Source organism: Plecotus auritus, assembly GCF_963455305.1.
Source record: "Plecotus auritus genome assembly, chromosome: 13".
Classification (NCBI taxonomy): Eukaryota; Metazoa; Chordata; class Mammalia; order Chiroptera; family Vespertilionidae; genus Plecotus; species Plecotus auritus.
The window spans coordinates 15381097-15391885 of NC_137779.1; the positions used below are offsets into that span (position 1 = coordinate 15381097).

At 46.7% G+C, this 10789-nt stretch overlaps 1 pseudogene across 1 annotated transcript; it reads right to left on the bottom strand.

The window, feature by feature from the left end:
- Positions 1-3602: 3602 nt before the first annotated feature.
- Positions 3603-9772, bottom strand: LOC308238209 (RNA transcription, translation and transport factor protein-like; annotated as a pseudogene). Its single transcript has 3 exons — positions 9716-9772; positions 5723-5747; positions 3603-4331 (listed from the first exon to the last, which is right to left on the bottom strand). The product of its transcript is annotated as an RNA transcription, translation and transport factor protein-like (transcript).
- Positions 9773-10789: the final 1017 nt, after the last annotated feature.

Below are 10789 nucleotides of genomic sequence, written 5' to 3' on the forward strand. Positions count from 1 at the left end.
CAAAGAGAGAATATTAAAAGCAGCAAGAGAAAAACGGTTAGTTACCTACAAGGGAGCACCCAAACGACTGTCAGCGGATTTCTCAACAGAAACTAAGCAGGCCAGACGGGAGCAAGAAATATTCAAAGTGATGAATAGCAAGAACCTACAACCAAGATTACTCTACCCAGCAAAGCTATCAATCAGAATTGAAGGGCAGATAAAGAGCTTCACAGATAAGGAAAAGCTAAAGGAGTTCATCGCCACCAAACCAGTATTATATGAAATGCTGAAAGGTATTCTTTAAGAAGAGCAAGAAGAAGAAAAAGGTAAAGATAAAAATTATGAACAACAAATACATATCTATCAACAAGTGAATCTAAAAATCAAGTGAATAAAAAATCTGGTGAACAGAATAAACTGGTGAATATAATAGAATCAGGGGCATAGAAAGGGAGTGGACTGACAATTCTCAGGGGGAAAGAGGTGTGAGAGGGGTGGGGAAGAGACTGGACAAAAGTTGTACACCTATGGATGAGGACGGGGGCGGGGGGGCGGTAAGGGCAGAGGGTGGGGTGGGAACCGGGTGGAGGGGAGCTATGGGGGAAAAAGAGGAACAATTGTAATAATCTGAACAATAAAGATTTATTAAATTAAAAAAAAAGCCAAAAAACCCCACAAAAAAACATAGTTGGTGCCACATATTTGTAAGAAAGTGTGGTTAAAATCATGAACAGCAGTAATTTGGGGAATGCTAATGTTTCAGCAGGATAGGAAGAAACAGATTTTCATTCTGGGTTCTGGACAAGTTGTTTGCTGCCTCATTGCTAAAGAGCTGCTGGTCTTATTGTGCCTCAGGTTTCTTTTGCCAAGAGGACTGTTTGGCTTCTTTATGCACCTGGCAGTTCTCACGCTGCTGGAGTGTGGGAGAAAAGGGGCCCTGAGAATTGTCCTCTGCCTCCTGGAGCCTCCTGCAGGGTGTGAGCCCTGGGCAAGGGGTTGGAGGCTGAGGGCCCTCCTCTCTGCCGCAGCAGAGCCCAGCTCTGCTCCCCAAGGACAGCCCGTGCTGCTGCCTTCCTGGGCCGGTCACTTGGTACCCGTTGCCTGCCAGCCTGTGGAGAGGGCCCCAACTAGGTTCTTCCTGTTTTCCAGTTGGGGCCTCAAGGCCCCAGTTGGGTGGGGTTCTTTTTATCCCTTGGCAAATAGCAAGCTGTGGTTAGGATGTGGTTAGTGATTAGTCTGGTCTGTGTGAAGGCAGGTGTCCACGTCTCGTGGGTCCAAGCCGCAGTCTGTCTAAGGCCTGCAAGGTCTCCTGCCCAGCCCAGCCTGACCCAGCCACACTGTCATCTCAGAGCCCCCAGCCCCTGAGGCCCACCCTCCCTCGGTCCTGCTCTCTGCTCTGCCCACACTTTGTGCCCCTGCCTCTCCCTTGTATGACACCTGCTCCCTGCTGCTCCTTGGTCACAGAAGAGGACCTGGTGCAGGGTAGTTTCCCAGTAAATATACGTTGAGTGAGCAAATATGTAGAGCTCATTTGTAAGACTTTTCCTGGCCTAGTTCAGTTAGAGTAGGGTTGAGTCAGTTCCGCTGAGATGATCACTCTTGTTTTTGTTTAGAGAGCATGATTAACATTTGGATGTTTGGAAAATACCAAGGAAGAAAAGAGGAAGGTTTTTGTCTTTTTAAAAATAACTTTATTATAGAAAAATACAAATAGAGACTAGTGTAATCACTTCCCCTGGTCCATTCCCAGCTCCAGCAGGTCTCAATTCATGCACATTCTGTTTCATCCAGCCGCGCCCCCCCCCCCCCCCCCCCCCGCCGCCCTCACCCTGGGTTAATTAGAAGCAAACCCCAGATATCATGTCATCTGCAAGTATTTCAGCTTGTATCCAAAATGAGTCTTCAGGGAAGAAAGGCCAAGGGAGAGATGCAATGTGGGAGTCTGCACCGTGCCAGCCTGGGTGGATGGTGCCTGGCGTGCTGTCAGTTACCGGCTCTAAGTGTGAGTGTGTGCTGTTTGCACGACATCCAAAGAGGCAAGCCTGCCTTTCGCCGCTGCACAGGTGTCCTCATGGTCATTTCCTTCCTGTGCTGGTCAGGAGACTATCACCAGCTTGCAAACGCTGAGGTGTTTTCCCTTTTTGCATTTCCTGTCACTGTTTTGAAACGGAGAGGAGGGAGAGGTACCTCTATTTGATAACCGCTCATTTACTATCATAGTTGGTGCCACATATTTGTAAGAAAGTGTGGTTAAAATCATGAACAGCAGTAATTTGGGGAATGCTAATGTTTCAGCAGGATAGGAAGAAACAGATTTTCATTCTGGGTTCTGTACAAGTTGTTTTCTGCTGCATTGCTAAATGTGGATTATTATATGAACGATGGAAAAAAGTAATAAATAACTGAAATCAGTGAAATAGAAAACAGACAAACAATAGGTAAAAATCAATAAAACCAACAGCTGGTTCTTTAAAAGATCCAGACAATTGATAAACCTCCAGTTAGACTGATTAAGAAAATGATCTCTCAAATTACAAATATGGGCAATAACAATAATTAATAACAGAACAGATTATACAAACATTAAAAGGAAAATAGAGGAACATTATGAACAACTTCATGCTTTTGGAAGAAAAGGGGTTCAGTAGATATAGGGTGTTCCCCAAAATGTATACATATACTTTGAATAATTATAAAGTGTTTATTAAAATACATTTCATTTTCAAAATTGAGCTATCAGCCCTGACCTGTTTGGCTCAGTGGATAGAGCGTCAGCCTGCGGACTGAAGGGTCCCAGGTTTGATTCCAGTCAAGGGCATGTACCTTGGTTGCGGGCACATCCCCAGTAGGGGGTTTGCAAGAGGCAGCTGATCAAAGTTTCTGACTCTCTATCCCTCTCCCTTTCTCTCTGTAAAAAATCAATAAAATATATTAAAAAAATTGAGCTATCAGTTGTTTTTGTTTGTTTTATTTTTACATATATTTTTATTGATTTCAGAGAGGGAGAGAGAGATAGAAACATCAATGATGATAGATAGTCATTGATTGGCCACCTCCTGCACGCCCTGCACTGGGGATGGAGCCCACAACCCAGGCATGTGCCCTTGACTGAAATCAAACCTGGGACCCTTCAGTCTGCAGGCGACGCTTTATCCACTGAGCCAAACCAGCTAGGGCAGAGCTATCAGCTGTTACAGTGTGTATACATTTTTGGGGGACACCCTGTATACATATTCTAGGACTTTTTCATCATCCCACCTGAAACTCCATCTATTGAACAATCACTCTTCATTCCCCTTCTCTCAGGCCTCTGGTAACCTGTGTTCTACTTTCTGTCTCCATGAGTTTGCCTATTTGAGGTACCTCATATAAGTTGAATCATACAGAATTTGTCCTTTTGTGACTGGTTTATTTCACTTAGCTTGTTTTCTTTTCTTTTTTTTTTTTTCCGCTTTCCCAAACTTTATTAAAGAAATAGCAATGATGGTAAATCTCTAAAACATAGTCAGTTTTCTGGGATTCTTCCCTTGAAAATGTGATGTTTGGTTTTGAAACACATACCACGGTGTGCATGCTTCCCAACTGTACTAAACAGGCGAGAGGCTGAAATCCTAAAAGGTTCACCTTCCAACTTTTCCCAGTCTGTGGTCTGTCTTTGGAAAAGCAATAATTGTCTGAACAGCTACTATGGCTTCATTAATTTTTGTCTGTAGCTCTCTGAGCTCTTCTATATGTGGCAATCACAGAATTTGAGCAGCTTCATTAAGAACTGCATCTCCGGTGTCAAAACCAAGACTATGTTTGTCTAAAGCAACAGGCAACCCCTCTTTTGCTTGATTTGCGTTACCAACTGCATCCTGTGTCAGGCGTTCCTGGACCAAAATGCAAATTGCCTTAAGCATTACCAGGTAATCATCATGACATTGAATCTGAAGGTTAGCCAAAGCCATTACACTAGCCTTAAAATCAGGATTATTAACATCCAAATTGATCAATGGCTCTGCATTTTTCGCTGCATTGTCAGCATTTTTTGTATTATCAGATACCGAGTCCTTATATTTTTCAGTGTTATCTCCATAGTCAAGTCTAACAGCTAAATCAAGAAGCCACTCAATTGCTTCGTGTCGATCTTGAATCTTGAAAGGACAGCTAACATCTGTGAGATACTTTTCAAAGAACTTGGGCCAGTTACTGTTGTGGATGTTTCTTAAATTACCTCTGTCTTCCATCTTGTAGTGTCTGATTTTCTGGTCTTCAAGCCAAACAATAAAGTTTCTAAATTGTTTCATCTTTGCAGTTGAAGTTGGCAGGGTTGTGGTAGTTGAGGCGGGAGAGGAGAGGCGAAGAGTCTCACTTAGCATGTTTTCAAAGTTCTTCCCCATTGTAGTACTTGTCAGAGTTTCCTTCCCTTTATGGCTGAATTATGTTCCATTGTATGACTAGATCACATGTTGTATATCTATGTATCTATTAACGGACACTTCAGTTCTTTCTGCCTTGTGAATAACGCTGTTGTGAACACGGATGCATGAGCATCTGTTCGAGTCCTTGCTTTCAGTTCTTTAGAACGTACACCTAGGAATCAAATTGTTGGGTCATATGGTAATTCTATGTTTGACTTTTTGAGGAACCACCAAACTCTTTTCCATCGTAGTTGAACCATTTTACATTCCCACCAGCAGTGCACAAGGGAACCAATTTCTCCAACATCTCTGATGTGATGAACCACAATTTTGAGCAATTTCAGTTCTCTGTGCCTCAATTTCCTCATCTCTAAAATATAGACAACCATAATATTATCATTCTTTTTAAAAAATATATATTTTATTGATTTTTTTTACAGAGAGGAAGGGAGAGGGATAGAGAGTTAGAAACATTGATCAGCTGCCTCCTGCACACTCCCTACTGGGTATGTGCCTGCAACCAAGGTACATGCCCTTGACCAGAATCGAACCCGGGACCCTTGAGTGCACAGGCTGATGCTCTATCCACTGAGCCAATCCGGTCAGGGCATCATTCTTAAAGGTGGCTGTGAAGTTTAAATGAGCAAATATATGTAAACTAGAGGCCCGGTGCATGAAAATTCATGCACTGGAGTGTGGGGGGGTGTCCCTCAGCCCGGCCTGCCCCCTCAGGGGTGGGAGGGGACCCGGCGATCAGGGGAAGGTGATGCCCCCATCACACCTCTGCTGCTGCCACTGCCGGCAGCGCAAGCCTCAGCCAGCCCTGGTTACCTGAGCCTGGGCAGCTGGGCAGTTGACATCTGAGGTTTGCCTGCGCCTCGGGCATTGGCTGGGCAGTCGCCATCCAAGGCTTGCCTGTGCCTTGGGCCGGCCCTGGGTGGCTGGGGAGCTGACGGGACTGGGAGACTCCGGAGGCAGGTGCACGGAGCGGCCAGGCGGGGCTGAGGGAACTGGGTTGCCATCTTGTGGCTGTGGGTGCTGCCATCTTGAGGGCGGGACCAGTCAATTAGCATATTCCCTCCTTATTGGCTGTGGGTGCCACCATCTTTGAGGGTGGGGCAGTCAATTAGCATATTCCCGCCTTATTGGCTGTGGGCACTGCCATCTTTGTGACAGCTTGAGGGTCAATTAGCATATTCCCTTTTTATTAGATAGCATGGGTTAGCAAGGGCTGGGCAAATGTAAATGCTGTAACAAGTGCTAGCTGGTATCACCATTGTCATCACCAGACATCAGTACATCTGACATCTGCAGATTTCGCAGTCCACACCTCTCACCTGGGTTTCCCAGGGCTCCGGAGGGCTGCAGTAGAAAGGCAGCACAGTGATTCAGTGGCCTGAAGCCCCTGGAGACGTGCGCAGATGCATGTGCACAGCAAATGGATGGGGGCTGTGAGTGTTGTGGAAGGGACCACGTAGTGCAGGGGCGTGGCCCCACATCCCTTTATCTTAGGGAACAGGAAGGGGAGGCTCACAGAGGCTGAGTGAGTCCTGCAGCTCACACATCCAGTGATGGCATTGCCAGGGCTTGGGAGTGGTCCTCACTCCTGCCCTTCTCTTTTCACATGTGCTTTAGGAAGTGCATCAGGCAGCAGAGCACATGGCTTCTCTGTGTGCCTGGAGTATGCAGACAGCCTGGTGGAATCATCTTAATGGCGAGAGCAAGCCTGTGACGATGCTGCAGGTGTCCCTGCCTGGGACCTGAGCCAGGGGTTCACACACCTGGTTTTGTTCAGGGCTGTTTGCAGCCATTAGTTTACTGTGCTCACAAGGATGTACATGTTCTCTCCAGATTCCTTGGAACAGAGTCTGGCCCAGTGTGACTGCTCTACGTTTCCTGGTGCCATCACCCGATCATCATTGCTGTTCCTACAGGGTGGTTCACGTGAGGATTTGTGGCCTGTTCATACGATGTAGAAAGCCCTCACATGGTCAACTTACAAGTCCATAGCAATACAGATTTCCCCTTCCTTAAAACTGGCATTGACAAGGAGAAAATGTGTGTGTGTGGTGGGGGGCCTGAGGGGCACTTTTGCAGCTCTGCATTCCCCATGCGGCTGCTGTCCTCCCAGCTCTTCCTGAGGACATGGGTGGCACGGGCTCTGCCGGCTGGGCGCACAGGAAGTCTGCCCAGAAGAGTTCTGCTCTCGCCCTTATGGGAGTTGGTGGGTCACTTCCTGGTTCTTTCCTATTATTATTGTTTGTTAAGTTTGAATAGTACTGAGAGCTGGGCGTTAGGTAGATTTTCTAAAAACCTTTGTAATTATACAAGGGTTATTACAACAACATTTTTAAAAATGAGAGAACATTTCACTCATATTCCCACCATCCTAGTATAATAGCTGCTTTCATCCCCCGGACTTCCTCCTGGTCTTTAATCATGCTGACACACATTTTGCATTGTTGGAATCTTGGTGTACAGGCAATTTAGGTTCTTTCTGCTCAGCTTTGCTTGTAAACATCTTTTACATGTCACATTATTTCTTTTTTAATAGCCATATGATAATCTGTCAGGTTAATATATCATAATTGATTTAGACATTCCTCTATAATTGGCATTTAATTTCCCACAGTGTTTCACCATTGTGAATTTTATTTTATTTCAGCAAGATTTAGTGGAGAGGGGAGTGTTTCAGCCACACTAAATATAGGTTTGAATTTCAAAGGTAAAATAAAAGACTCAATTCTAAAATGATTCTAGCCCTAGCCAGTTTGGCTCAGTGTTTAGAGCGTCAGCTGCAGACTCAACGGTCCCGGGTTCGATTCCGGTCAAGGGCACATGCCCAGGTTGCGGGCTTGTTCCCCAATAGGGGGCGTGCAGGAGGCAGCCAATCAATGATTCCCTCTCATTATTGATGTTTCTATCTCTCTCTTCCTCTCCCTTCCTCTCTTAAATCAATAAAAATATATTTAAAAAATAAAAATAAAATGATTATAAAATTTATTTGGATTCCCTGCAATCTGAAAGAAATCCAGAATTATTATTTTTAAAAATATATTTTTTATTGATTTCAGAGAGGAAGAGAGAGGGAGAGAGGGAAACATCAATGATGAAAGAGAATCATTGATTGGATACCTCCTGCACGACCCCTACTGGGGATCGAGCCCACAACCTGGGCACGTTCCCTGATCCAGAATTGAAGCATGACCGTCTGGTTCATATGTCGACACTCAACCACTGAGCTATAAAGGCCGGGCCAGAATTATTTTGAACAGTGGTAATCTCTTTAAAATTTGTGGGTGTAAGGTCTTCGAATGTATGTGAAGGACCAATATTTGGGGGGCTTTGCTATTGAAGAAGACTGGCTCTTCATTTCAGTCACCTGGTATTTTTGATCTTCTGTACCTTCCTCTGAACAAGAGGAAATATGGTTGCCAGTGTGTTTAATTTATTTTAAACAAATCAAAGCACTGATTTCTGCTTCCTGCCTGTGTAATTCTTGAACTGCAGGAGGCTTCAAAGGCAGAATAACCGTGTTCCTGCGCGATTGTGCATCTATTGTATTATTATAAACAGTTCAAAGCTCTGCATTGAGATACCATTTTCTGTGTGAGTAACTGCTCAGCAACCCTTTGATTTGTCTTGTGGTAGTCCATAGATTAAATTTAGATTTTGGTAGAATACATATTTATGTAAAGACTCAGAGTTTATCTTTCCTGTTTTCTCAAAAACTGCTTATTCTCTGAAATGTTTCTCACAAGTGGCAGGATGTTGCAAAGGACTGTGGAGAGAAAACCATATACTTCTTTAGTGCTTGGTCTTTCAGGTGCATTGGGTTTAGGAATGCACCTCGATCAGCTATCTGTTTGGGACAAGCCTCTTCCCTCGAACTACATTCTAGGGCTACAGACGTAGGAACTTCGGAGTCTAGTGTTCCCAGGGCAGGTCCCTGTCATGAGGATTGGTATAGCCAAGCTGTTACCATCTCCAGATTCCCGAAGCAAGTTCACTTGTTTTATGTTTTTATTTTTTTAGAGAGGAAGGGAGAGGGAGAAAGAGGTGGAAACGTCGATGAGAGAGAAACATCAACATCGATTGGCTCCCCTCTACACCTCCCCTCCCCACACTGGGGACCGAGTCCACAACCTGGGCATGTGCCCTGACTGGGACTCGAACAAGTTTACTTGTTTTAAAAACAGTTCGCTGAGCCCGGCCAGTGTGGCTTAGTTGGTTGGAGTGCCATCCGGTATACTGAAAGTTTGCGGGTTCGATTCCCAGTCAGGGCTCATACCTAGGTTGCTAGTTCAATCCCCTGTTGGGGCACTTATGGAGGGCAATCCATCGATGTTCTCTCTCACCTCTCTCACTTTCTCTTTCCCTCCCTCTCCCTCTCTCTAAAAAATCAACGAGCATATCCTCAGGGAGGATCAAAATACATACATACATATATACATACATACATACATACATACATACATACACACACAGGTTCTACTGGGGCTGCTCAGCCTCCTTGTCCAACCTCTGCTGCCACCCTGTCTCCTGGGGCCTGGATAGACATTAGTCATCACCTGGGGGCAGGGCACACGCATATATTCCACGGCTGGACACCCCAGGGGAGGAGCCAGCATCACCCTCTGTCAACCAACCCTGCATGCGCAGGCTCAGCCAGTGCGTGTGGCGTCCGCCTCCCAGGAGCTGGGTTTGCAGAGACTCTTGTGAGGGGGTGCCCTCTGATCTGACATGAGTTAGAGAGAGGCTGTACGACCCCTGGGCAAAGGCGCAATCCCCACGCTCTCATCAGCGACCTGAGGACTGGCTGTGTCCTTGTCCTCAGACCATCCCAGACCAGAGCGGCGGAAGCAGGCCTGACGGGAAGCAGGCTGGCAGGCTGCGGTGGGTGCTGGACACTTTAATCTTTGCTCAGTGACTGTGAGAGCACCAGTTCCCGGTTTTCGTCGTTGGAAGTGCTGATAAGAGGGGAATAAATCAAACGCAAAGTTACATATTTCCTGACTTAGGAAGCAAAAATCTAAGTATGACCTTGGAAGTGCTTCCGGACACTCTTCTTTTTTAAATTTCCCCCCAAAGTGATCTATCCTTGTTGTTTTTTCTAGTAAAACACACATAACATAAAATTGACCCTTTGCACCATTTCTAAGTGCACAGCTCAGTGGCATTACGCACATTCACATAGTTGTGCAGCCATCACCACCACCTTCTCCAGAAGGTTTTCATCTTCCCCAACAGAAAAGCTACACCGGTTACACACTGACTTCCATCTCATGCTTCTCTCGGAGCTGCCCGCGGGCTGCTTCCCTCCCGATTACCTGGAAGTGGAGCTTCAGTGGGGCCTTCTCCTCCCCAGGCGCCATCTTGACAGGCATGCTCGAGCCAGGTGGGCTCCATGTGTGGCCCCTCAGTCCTCCTGGTCTGGGCCTGGATGGAGCTGTCTGAGGTCAGTCTTTATAGTGGCCATAGCTGGCACTGATTGAACATCTGTGTGCCAAACACTGTCCTAAAGCCTGCTGCATGCAGTTCTTTCCACTGAGTCACTTTTCCTCTAGTTTTCACAGAATGGGTGCAGCAGGGAGCCAGTTTAATTAACCCACACCCCTGCCTGGCGTGGGGCTGGGGGCTCTCCGAGTCTTTTATTCTGTTTTGTCCCAATCCTGACTTGTAAGGGGCATAGATATTTCGTTCCTATTTTGTAGGTGAGAGACAGGCACTGAGAAACGAAATCTAAGGGTGTGTTTCTGGATCCGGACCTGGAGAAGGGTCGTAGAGGAGATTCTGTCACACTTGGCCATAGGTGTGTGAGCCTAGAGCCCATGGGAGCGGCCTGGCCCTGAGGTCCCGCTGCACCTGCTACAGGTGTGCACAGATGGCAGGAGTGGGGACAGGACGGGGCTGTGCGGCCATGGATGGTGCTGGAGCATCTTAGCCCTCATCAGCCCTGTGTCACCAGGGCTGGGATGCAGTCTGTGCACCTGCATCAAGGCCCAAAGTGTATGTGGAGTGTGGCTTTCCCTCCTTGGGGACAGTGACTGGCTTGTACCGTTTCTGGATTAATTTTCTAGTGCAAAGGTCTGCAAGGATATGAATCGGTTCGCAAGTGTTTCTGAGCAGCCTTGGGAGGGGAAAGAGTGATGTTAAAGACCTCGGAGGCTGAGTGACTCTCTGAGTGATGACATCAGTGCTGGGCGTGGGTCCAGGCCGCTGGGTGCGTGGGCTTTGACCCTCTGGCCCCGCTTTCTCTCTCTGTTTACCCACTCTGCTTCCTCTGCAGCTGATGTCATTGTGGCTTCATATTTTGCCCGAGGCCGATCCCTGGGGAGAGGGGCGGTGAGGGCCACCTGCAGGACACCTGCCGCCGGAGCCCACCACCCCCCTGAATGAATGGC